This window comes from Rattus norvegicus, chromosome 17, assembly GCF_036323735.1.
Source record: "Rattus norvegicus strain BN/NHsdMcwi chromosome 17, GRCr8, whole genome shotgun sequence".
Taxonomy (NCBI): Eukaryota; Metazoa; Chordata; class Mammalia; order Rodentia; family Muridae; genus Rattus; species Rattus norvegicus.
Window position 1 is genome coordinate 72087521 of NC_086035.1, and position 12093 is coordinate 72099613.

The 12093-nt window shown below is 45.8% G+C and overlaps 1 long non-coding RNA gene across 1 annotated transcript in view; it reads left to right on the forward strand.

Moving 5' to 3' along the window:
- LOC134482599 (uncharacterized) overlaps positions 1–9952 on the forward strand; it is a 34075-nt gene extending 24123 nt beyond the window's left edge. Inside the window, exon 3 of the long non-coding RNA XR_010058969.1 lies at positions 7551–9952. This is a non-coding gene — a long non-coding RNA (uncharacterized LOC134482599). The remainder of the gene's footprint in view (positions 1–7550) is intronic.
- The last annotated feature ends 2141 nt before the right edge of the window (positions 9953–12093 follow it).

Below are 12093 nucleotides of genomic sequence, written 5' to 3' on the forward strand. Positions count from 1 at the left end.
TCTCACAGCCTCATTCCCTTCAGACAGTAACTAACTGGAAGCATGAGGTGTTAGAGTGCTCATGGACCGGAAGCAGGAACTTGTTGGAAGTGGCATTTGGGACTGGTCATGGAGCTCTGTGGATAGAATTCGTGCCTACTATGCATGAGGTCCCCGGTTCAAGCCCTAGTCCTGCATAAACCAGGCATGGTAGTACATGTCTGCAATCCATGTAACCAGAAAGTACTAGCAAGGGGATTAGAAATTTAAGGTTATCCTTAGTTACAAAGTGAGTTCAAGGCTAGCCTGGGCTACACAACAGTTTATCTGAATAATGATGATGATGATGATGATGATGATGATGATGATAACTAATAATAGCTTCACAAATAAACCACTAAGCTCGTTCAATGCAGGCGAGGTGCTAGGGGTCTTGCATCATGGGGTCCTGTAAGGGAAGGTGGCAGAGAAGAGAGGTGTGGAAGTGAGAAACTGGGCTCTTCAGTGGCTGCTCTTATTTCTACAATTATGCAAATAACGAGATAAAGCCAGCCTATTCAAGAACTCTGAAGAGCAAGGTCAGATACCCCGAAACCCTTCTAGTATCTGTGTTTCCTCTGGGGTCCTGAAAACACCCTTTCTGCCAGATCTTTTTCAGCTCTGAGTGTAGGGTTCATACCATTGCCTGTATCCACCACAGGCACCCTTGTGTTCTGTCTGTTTTTCTACATTGCATAGTAACTAGACAAACACTATGTTTTACTGGAAGAAAGAAAATTTTGTTATGTAGCACAACTCCTTGCTTCATGGTCCAGGAAACTGAATTTGGGGCTTAAGTGATTTGACTCAACTATGCCAGTCAGCAAGCCAGCTATGGAGACACACCATTCACTTCCTGTTTTACTCACACCTCTTATGTGAATTGCAGAACCACAGCTCTAGCAGGGTCACCTGTGCCTTTTTGAGTCTGTTGTCATCTACAAACTGCATGCTCAGTCAACATGCAATCTCCCCTATTTCCCTAACACAAACTTGTGCATGTAAACACACACACACACACACACACACACACACACACACACACACAGAGAGAGAGAGAGAGAGAGAGAGAGAGAGAGAGAGAGAGAGAGAGAGAGAGAGATCTTATAATGCTTTAAGTAAGTCCACTAGTTTGTGTTGAGCCTCATCATGGGGGCACAGGCTGCCCATGGGCTGCAAGTTGGACATACCTAGTAGGTGTCATTTGAAACATGTGTGACTCTATTTTCCTGTGGTAGTCTGTTGAGCTCTGATGGTCATTTGACCTGGTCATAGTGAATCTGTTGTTTTATTTATAAACCTTGACCCAAGCTTTTGGCCAATTAGTTTCTCTTATTTAGGAATCAGGAGTAAAGGGATGGAGAGGTGGCTCAAAGGTTAAGAGCACTGACTGCTCTTCCAGAGGTCCTGAGTTCGATTCCCAGCATCCACATACCACAGCAATCTGTAATGGCATCTGAGTCCCTGTTGTGGTATGTGTGAAGACAGAACACTCATAGTAAATAAATATTTAAAGAGTAAACAAACAAACAAAGGAATCTGGATAAAAAGGGGCATAGACACGTCTAGGGTCCTAATAGGGAAGGCATTTGCGCAGGCTGTAGAGACGCTGTGGCAGCTGGAACTGTGAAGGAACATAAGCTGAACACAGTAGCGAAGGGACAGTACAGTCAGATGGGAATAGGTCCCTGAGGAAGAGGTCACGTGGCTCACATAACAGCCAGAGGAATGCGTTTCTGCTTCTGTGGTTTTTGGAGCTGATCTAGTTAAAGACCGGTTGTACCAACAATGTGCTCTTTTAAAAGATAATCATAACTTCTATTTCTTGCTGCAAGCGGATGCAGTTGTTACAAGAAAATCAAGCCCAAGTCCAGCTTCCTTGCTTCCATGACAAGGGACCTGAGGTCAGTTTCCAGCGCTTGTGACAGGTAGAGCTGGAGTTACCGAGGCTGGGGCAGGAAACTGAGCTCAGTCCCTCTGCATGAGCAGCAAGTGTTCTTAACCACTGACCGTATGTCTGGCTCAAGACCATTTTAATTCAGAGGAGACAACTACACAATAGGCAGCGTTTTCAAGTCACATCTGCCCTCACACATGCTAAGCCTCCTGCATTCCATAGCCATGTAATCAATAAACACACACGGACACACTTCCACCCACACTCCACCTTTTCCTTGCTGCTGGGCGGTCCTATAGGTTTAAACGACAGCATAATGGCACTCCTCTACCAATGTAACAATCTACACAATGGTGTCACTGCCCTAAAAGTCCACGATGCTGTGTCTTCTCCCTTGCTTCTCCCCAATTCCTGACAGACACTGGTCTGACTGTCATCCGTGTGTGCCTTTTCCACATGTAATCTTGGTGGAATTGCACAGCGTGCAACCTTTGGAGCTTTTTCTTTTTCATTCGTGCTCCCCCTATATCTTCTCAAGGTTTGGAAGCGCACTCCTTCTTAGTGCCAAACCTTTTCCAATCGTGTGCACTTTCTGCAGCTTACTTCTGCTCCCCTACAGAAGAACATCCTGGCTGCTTCTGCACCTTGACAATAATAAGTAAAGATGCTACAAAAATCTGGGTAGAGTAGATTTTTGGTGGACATATGCTTTCAACTCATTTGAATAAACCCCAAAGAACGGAGGGTTAGAGCAAACGTATGTGGAGAATGTGCTTAATCTCTTAAGGGTAAGACAAGCCGTGTGTTGAAGTAGTTGTGGTGTTTTGTATAACACTATGGCGAGTGGCTGGTCTTGTTTGTTACTGCTACCTCCCTGGGCTTCAGCTCTCCAAGTAGGTGTGCTGTGGTCATTGTATCAAATTTTTACTGTGTGGCATATGCACATGTATGTGTTCATGCGTGTGTGTGTGTCAATCTGCATGAAGGCACATGGGCGTGTGGAGGCCAGAGGTTGACATCTGTGTCTTCCTCAGTTGCTTCCCACGTTATTTTTTCAGGTAGGCTCTCTCACTGAACCTGGAACTCACGGATTCTGCAAGTCTCAGTGGTCCCCTGAAATACTGGGGCCATTCTTGGTTCAGTGTCTCTCTCTACAGGCAGAAGCTATCATGAGAGCTCCTTGGATAGGAGAAAAGAAGAGGAGAAGAGAGGAGAGGAGAGGAGAGGGGAGGAAAGGGGAGGGGAGGGGAAGGGAGGGGAGGGGAGGGGAGAGAAGTCAAAGTTGCTTCCTCAGGCAAATTTCCTGTTTATGTGAAGCCGGACAGCCTGAGTCACACTGTTCATGCTAGTGATGATTGATGGTTGTTTTGCCCCTGCATGCCCTTCCCCCACCCCAATCCGGTTGCCAAAACCCCATTTATGTTCTAGACCTCATTAGCTTTCCGAGGGCAGCACAGCATCTTAGATTTGTTTCCTTCTTTGTTCCTCCGCCACCTGGTAAAATGTCTACGTCTCTGATGTAAAGTCTTCCTCTAATCTAGAAAAGCAAGACATGCAGACTGTCTGCCACAGCATACCAGTGGTGATTCTGCCACTGTTGACAACAGTGCTGGGATACCAGGGAGGGGAATAAAGAAGAAAGGTGAAGGGAGAGAAAAAGAAGGGAGAGAAAGAGAAGACAACAAAATTGTAATCACTCAAATGAAACCCTGATCCGTGTTTGTCTTAGGGTTCTATTCCTGCACAAAACATCATGGCCAAGAAGGAAGTTGGGGAGGAAAAGGTTTATTGAACTTACAAGTCCACATTGCTGTTCATCACCAAAGGGAGTCAGGACAGGAACTCACACAAGTCAGGAACTTGGAGGCAGGAGCTGATGCAGAGACCATGGGAGGGGTGATGTTTACTGGCTTGCTTCCCATGGCTTGCTCAGCTTGCTTTCTTATAAAACCCAAGACCACCAGCTCAGGGACAGCACTACCAACAATGGACTGCCCCCCCCCCATCACTAATTGAGAAAATGCCTTACAGCTGGATCTCATGGAGGCATTTCCTCAAGGAGGCTCCTTTTTCTGTGATAACTCCAGCTTGTGTCAAGTTGACACACAAAACCAGCCAATACAGTAATGTCTGCCAGTGTTTATAGTGTATATTCCTTGGATCTGGGAAAAGATGCTTACTGTCAGTTCTTAAGAACAAGTCCAGTTGGCTTGAGCACAGCACTAGGAACTTGTAGGAGTAAATGTGGTCTTATTAGGGTGTAGTTTTCTTGCAGACTGTGCAAGCATTCAGGACAGGGAGTCAGGGAACCTGCCTTATCATCTTTGGTTCTGTGCTTGTCATATAGCCGAGACCCAATGGACATTTGCTTCCTGGTACCCACAGTGTGGATGATTGGGGATTACTCATACCTCTCTGGATCAGCTTAGTGGACACTTTGGAGGTAAAGAACTGAAAACATCTTTTAGCAATCATAAAGCACAAAGCCCTGCCCCCACCTCCTAAGAAGCCAGACTACCCAATTATATAAAGATAAGAAATACACTGACAGCCCTTGTTCTGCAAATAGGACAGGGACCCAAGGGCTTCTCTATCAACACAACTCCATTCTTCCTTTGTTTGCCTCCCAGGGTCTGAGATGTTAACAAATTGATTGGAGCTGGGAAGAACTAAAAGACAAACACAGCACCTGTGGGCAGGACCGTGACGGCATTTCCAGGAAGGATTAACTGGAAGGCACATTTGCAGTGATATATCAGATATAAGGGGGTCTGACAGACAAGCTGAAGCTTTGGCCTGTCTGTCTTCAGCCCTGGCTCACGAGTGCATCTACTCTATTGCTGCTGATGCTACGGTGATCTTCTGCTGACTGCAGAACCGAGCCATTTCAATCTTCTCATGTGGACTAAAACCCAGCTGCTCTCCAGAGATCCTCCAGGCCTTCAGTGTCACTACTGAGGCATCCAGGAGTCTCATGATCTGAGCATGAAGTGATGCAGGTGTCCACAGTTGGGAACAACCCGTATCATGTGATCTCATGATCTATCTATCTATCTATCTATCTATCTATCTATCTATCTATCTACCTACCTATGATAGATAGATATAGATGTAGATGTGTATTTATATATTAGATATAAGTCAGATAGATATAGATATGAATTCTATTGGTTCTGTGTTTATAGAGAGTCCTGACTAATAAAGATCTCAGATAAGTATTCACATAAAATGCAGCTAAAATGAAGGCTGTGCCTCCGAAGGTGTCGTTGATATAAAGTTGGGTCTTAGAAGGACATGGCCTTGGCCACTTACTATAATCATCGGGTGCCTAACACCACCAAAGGCCAGGCTTAAGCTTTAGCTCTTGTCATAGTTTGTGGCGCTATGGCCAGGGAGAGTATCTGAAAGGAGGGTGGGTTTGATGGGAGGGCGCTGGGGATGGCACTGCACAGACCATGTCAGTGCTTGTGGGTAGGGAAAAAGAAACAGACTGGAGTCTGGTAGAAGGTAACCAGTCAGCTGGAGTTCACCCATCCCACTCTGTCTGTTCTTTGTTGTTTTAATTCCTGTTTGACTCTGGCCCAATCTTTTGGGCCTGGGCCAAGCAAGTTTCATGATGGTTGCCAGCTAGCTAGACCTCAAAACAAGTTTGCAGGTGGCCTTACTGAAGGCCTACTGAGGAAGACATGTTGACAACGCACTTTTGTTTCTGAGGCACCTGTGGGAGAGGACTTGGTGAAATTTGCCGCTCGTGGCAATGGGCCATTTCAGGCACATCATTCTAAAAGGGTGACTCTGGACTTTCTAAGCAGTGAGGTAGAATCAAGACTTCAGGGGCTGGGGATTTAGCTCAGTGGTAGAGCCCTTACCTAGGAAGCACAAGGCCCTGGGTTCGGTCCCCAGCTCCAAAAAAAAGAACCAAAAAAAAAAAAAAAAAAGACTTCGGCTGGTCCTTACAGCTAGTCATCTTATAACCTGAACTTGAAGGTCATTTAAGTAGCCTTTTCTTTAGTCATCTTTTGAACCCTGAGCCTTTTCTAGGAACAAATCTTTCTCCTCCTGCTCTGCCTCTCTTTACTTCTGGGGTCCAGGTTGCTCAAGATGGCCTCATCAAATGTTCTTCCTGTAGAAACGTATCTGACTGTTGCATCAGGCGTCATGGTGGTTAATGTTGACCATCAACTCCACAGGGTCTAGAATCACTGGGGAAACAGGTCTATCAGAGATTTTCTAGATTAGGTCAATTGAGGTGGGAAGATGCTCTCTACACATGGGTGGCAACATTCCATCAAACTGTGCGGAATGGGAAAGCAAGCTGAGTACCAGCATTCATCTTTCTCCTCTTCCTGACCGAACACACTGACTGCTCCTGCTGCCTCAGGCTCCTGCTGCCTTCTTTCCCACCATGATGGACCATGCCCTCGAAGTGTGAACCCAAATAGCACTTCCTTCCTTCCTCCCTTCCTTCCTTCTTTCCTTCCTTCCTAAATTGCTCTTGGGCATTTTATGACAACAGTAAGAAAAAGTAAAAGTCACTTGAATATGAGTATGAACCAACGGTCCCCTTACATAAATGCGACATTCCACTTAACGTATCCCAGAAGAGGAACTCTCTCAGAGTCAACAGAGTAAAACTCAGGCAAGTTCAGGCTGTTTTATCCACCCCACTATAAATGCAGGAGTAAGGAGAGAGTTCAAGACAATCACTTGAAACCTCCCCTTTACACAGAATAAGCATATCTTCTCTCTCCCTCCCATCATAGTTTCAACACACTGGAATCTCATCTTTTGAAAATTCCTGAGTGTTAAGAATGGAGAGCTGACATTTCAGCCCAGAAGGAGTCTCTGCAACTCAAACCAAGTTTCTAAAAACATGCCATGTTATATAATTCAGGGCAAGGCATGGAAAAGTACTAGCTGGTGTGCAGCTGGAGGCTGTCCTGCCTCTGACTCACTGAGGCAAAGGCACTTGAATTGAGATGCATCTCGGAAAAGCCACTCGAGTCCATTCATCCTCCAGGATCCCACGAATTTGCTGTGGGGGTGGGGGTGGTGGTGAGACGTAAGGAGAGGATCCTGGGAACAGTAGTGAGTTTCCAAAGTTTGCTCCTGCTCCCCCTGAAGCCAGTGTAGAGGACTTCTTCATTCCCTTCCAGATGTCTGCTACTGTCCAACTGTTTCTATGCCTCACACCTGAGTGGGAAAATGGCCTTCAACAGCCAAACTAGGATCTGTGCTGTGGCCTCATGCCAGTGACACTTCTGCCGTATCAAACATTACTCTCTGTTTCAGTTGCCTGTCTTCACATAGGGAGCCATTTTGGTGTCTGGCCAATCTCTGAATGATTGCTGGCCCCAGTAACCAACAGAATAAAAAGACATGCTTAAAATATGCCTACATATAAGCAATCATCCAGCTACTGGATGGCTCTTTTTAAAATGTGTGCATGTCTGTGCTTATGTGCACATGTGTGCGTACATGTGTGTGGCATGCCAGTACATGTACATATGTGGGAATCCTTGTGAAGGCTGAAGGTTGGTGGTGGGTGTCTTCTTCAACCTCTTTCCACTTTATTTTGTATTTTCATGAGACAGAATTTCTCCCTGATCTTTGCACTCATTAATTTGCCTCCTAGATTGGCTGCCCAGCAAGCCCCAGAGACTCTCATGTCTCCGCCTCCTGTGTGCTGGGATTACAGGAGGGAGTCGCCGTGCCTGGCTTCTTCATGCAAGTTCTGGGGACACACACACTGAGGTCCTCATGCATTAACCATCGTCCCAAACCTCTTCAGAGGCCTTTAACAGAACAAACATATGGCAGTTTAGAATGTAAAAGCGCACCTAAGGTACTTTCTTTTATTTTTAACTTAGATGTGTGTGGGTATGCCTGTGTGTGAGGATGTGCAGATGCATGTGAGAGGGCCCATGATGGCCAGATCCTCTGGAGCTGAGTTACAAACATCTGAGCCACCGTATGGGTACCGGCAACCCATCTCGGGTCATCTTCAAGAACAGTACGTGCTCTTAACCTCTGAACCCCCCTATACTGACTTTCTAGGATTAACACACACACACACACACACACACACACACACACACACACTCCCATGTGTACACAAACTTATGCATTATTGAGAATTTGGCATTTTCTGGTGAGATCCCAGCTCTTGCCATGACCCCCCCCCCCCCATTTTATGACAGGGATCTTATGATCTTATGTCATCCGACCGACACATCTCAGGAGTGCTCTTTTATTTTTAAATATCTACAGAGAACAGCGAGAGACGCACTCATGGCTTCCTGCTAGGAGACAGTAAGTGCCGTTCAAGGTTGGTGTCTCTTTCATTCAAGTTTGGCTGAGTCATTCACAGCTAACACTATGTTTAGGATTTGCTAATACGGGCATAACTTTCCATGGAAGCAAATAACATTGCAGTCACCCAGCTTCCCACACCGCGTGTCCCAGATGGGCTTGAGGAGGATGCGCTGGTTCACACACCTCCCCCGGCAGCGGCAGCTCCAAGGAGTTGGGGTGACCTCCCTGTCCATGTGCACGTCAAACCCTCCCACACCGCAATCTGGAATCTAATGACCTATTTGAGCTCTAATTTTAAAAGTGCCCTACAGGCTTGCCTACGGCCCAATCTTATTGAAGAACTTTGTCAATTGGTTCCCTGCTCTTAAATGATTTTAGCTTGTGTCAAACTGACATAAAAACTAGCCGGCTAATCATGCTCTAAATATCCACCACATTGGGACAAATGACAAGATTCATGCATAAAAACAAAGCAGCCAGAAAATGAACTTCCACAGCAAGGAATGAAATCAGAGTGTCAAAAAGTGTAGGGGGGTTGGGGATTTAGCTCAGTGGTAGAGCGCTTGCCTAGGAAGCGCAAGGCCCTGGGTTCGGTCCCCAGCTCCGAAAAAAAGAACCAAAAAAAAAAAAAAAAGTGTAGGGAGCCATTCTGAGCTATACAGTCACAAAGGATGTGGGGAGCAGGTGTGGCGGCAGTCCCAAGATGGTGCCCAGGACTGCAGTTAAGTCTCATGACTAGAACCTGACTTCCTCACACACCTGAAACTAGCCACGTCCATTGTGAGAGCTGCGCAGGCGCACCATGACGCAAGATCAGGCCATGTGACCTAGACCTATGAACTGAGATTATGCAGTCTGGACTGAGGAGGCGGAGTTGACGGAGGATAAGGGTGTGTGCTCGGGGGCTGCGGAGAGAGAGAAATAAGAAAAGAGATTGTTGCTTGCATGCAGAAAAAGGTTCCTGAATAAACTGCTTTGAGAAGAACATCGTGGTGTCCCTCCTTTCCTGCTGGTCGGGGTTGGTCGTGACAAAAAAGGGTGCCTGCTCCCCAATTTTTTTGCAGTATGTCTCAATTCGCTTCTCTGTCACTGTGATAAATACCATGACCAAAAGCAACTTGGAAAGGAAAGTTTCATCTTACAGGATATAGACCATGGGGAAGGAAGCAAAGGCAGGAACTCAAGCGGGAACCTGGAGGCCAGAACTGAAGCAGAGGCCATGGACGAGGCATGACTTGTTTGCCATGCCTTGCTCGGGTTAATTTTTTTACAACCCAGGACCATCTGAAGTGGAAAACTCACTCCAAGAAATTTGCGCTAGTGTGATTAGCTAATCAGATGGAGGCATTTTTCTCAGTAGAGGCTTCCTATTCCCAAATGACTCTACCTTGTGTCAAAGCGACAAAAACAGAAACAAACAAACAACAAACAAACAAAAAACAAACAAACAAAAAAAAAACCCCAGAACACAGTGCTAGTCACAGGAATCAAGATATGGAATCATCCTATGGAGAAATGGAGAAAGAACATACTACCTAGTATTTTCTACTTTCTCCATATGCTGTTGTGGGATGGGCTCAGCCGTGGACTCTTCTTGAAGGGTTCCAGGAGGAACCTGTTTACAGACAGCCTGATTTTCAGAGGGAGGCTGCTGGGTGTGTGTGTGTGTGTGTGTGTGTGTGTGTGTGTGTGTGTCACAGGAGTCATTGAATTATGGGAAACTGGGAGGCTTGTATGGTTGTGATGACCAAGATGTCTGTAGTCTACTCTCTTGTCAATAAAAAAGAATGGTAATCTCTCTCTCTCTCTTAAAGATTTATTTATTTATTTATTCATTTATTTATTTATTAGTACACGGTCGCTGTCTTCAGACACACCAGAAGAGGGCATCAGATCTCATTACAGATGTTTGTGAGCCACCATGTGGTTGCTGGGATTTGAACTCAGGACCTCTGGAAGAGCAGTCGGTGCTCTTAACCACTGAGCCATCTCTCCAGCCCCTCTCTCTCATTTTCTAATGGGAACCTAAGTCTTGCTGTGATTCTTATGCACTCCTAAGGGTCTCAGTTTTGAATTCCACAAGCTCCAGGTTTTTGAAAGATGGAGTAATAATGAACGAAAGTAGAGAGCTTTCTTCTGCCTAGCCATAGTGAACTAGAACTGCAGGCCGTAGGCACTACAGGGATCCAGCCTAAGGCTCTCATTTAATGGAGGTTACAGAGAACTCTTGGAGTTAGGCTGCTGCCCTTGACATAACTGATGGCCACTGCCCAAGAAGGCACCACCAGCTGGTTTTTCCAGATTACCCATCTCACACTGCTCAGTTTAATCCAAATCCTCATGCAGCTTCACATCAGGAAGCACAGCAATCCCTACATCTCAGGACCAGACCTATGAACGCTGAAGTATTCCAAGAAAAAAAGCATAATGAGGTTTTGTGAGCACACCCGACATTACTCAGCCTCCCGCTGATATAACAAGTCCTGGAGATGGTCAATTTATGGAGAGAAAAAGCTTTATTTTGGCTCACAGTTTGGAAGGTTTCAGCCCACAGTTGGTTGGCTCTACTGTTCTTGATGCTGTGGAGAAAGTATCATGGTGGGAGAGTGTCTGGTGGAGGAAGCCTTCATCTGCCTCATGATTTTAAAAGTGAAAGAAAGAGAGAGTTCTGCAAACCCTTCAAAGGTGCTCCCCTGATGACCTAAAACCTCTCAGCAGACTCTGTGGTATCTATGGTAGAGAGGACTCTCCTATGGTATATACTCCCTGACAACAGAATCATAGGTTAGGGAGTAAGTCCTTAACACACCGGCTTTTGCGGTCATTCGAGATCCAATCTGTAGCATTTCCTCAGCAGAGTGTAAGACTTCAGTGACGAGGCTCGGGATCTCCAGCCTCAGACATACACTGGTCCTATGAAGATAGCAAACACATTTTTAACATCACTGGGCACAGGGCCTGAGAATACACTGCCTCTGAATGGAATGTATGGTGTTTGGATATGGAATTGTTGGACTGAGGGCTGTGCACATGGTCTGTGGGGCCATGCTATAGGAAGGTGGCTGGAAGGTGGAATGTGTGAAGTGAAGTGATTTTGGAAGTGATTATATCTGGAGCCGGAGGTTGAGGTAAGACAAGGGTGAGAAGAACTCAATACGCATCTGAGTGGGCTTTGTTTTATTTTGAGACCAGGAAAAGAGATATTTATTACTACAAGTGCAATTTTATTCTGTGTACTGAAAGTCTGGAAAAAAACAAAAACAAAAACAAACAAAAAACCCAGCCAAACTAACCAACCAAACAAATAAACCCCCCAAAACCTACAAAAAAACAAAGAATGCTTTAAATAAATACAAGTGAAGTCACTTTACTGGAGATTGGCCTGTTGGCTGGGTGTGATTTTTTAAAAATATTTATTTTATATCTATGAGTACACTGTCGCTGTCTTCAGACACACCAGAAGAGGGCATCGGATTCCATTACAGATGGTTGTGAGCCACCATGTGGTTGCTGGGATTTGAACTCAGGACCTCTGGAAGAGCAGTCAGTGCTCTTAACCGCTGAGCCATCTCTCCAGCCCAACTGGATGTGATCTGCACACCCTGCACACATCTGCAATCCCAGCATTCCAGAGGCTGAGACCAGCATATCATGAGCTTTAAGGGAGGCTACCTAGTGAGACCCTGTCTAAACAAATAAATAACAACAAACAAACAAACAAACAAGGCATCTTGGGACAAATTATTCCTGTGCTCCCCTTGTTACTTGGTCCCATCCACTGCCACCCACCTACAGTGGTGGGACCCATAGCAGCTCTCATGCCAAATCCTCAGTCTCCGTTCTACAGGAGTTTTGACTGCTTT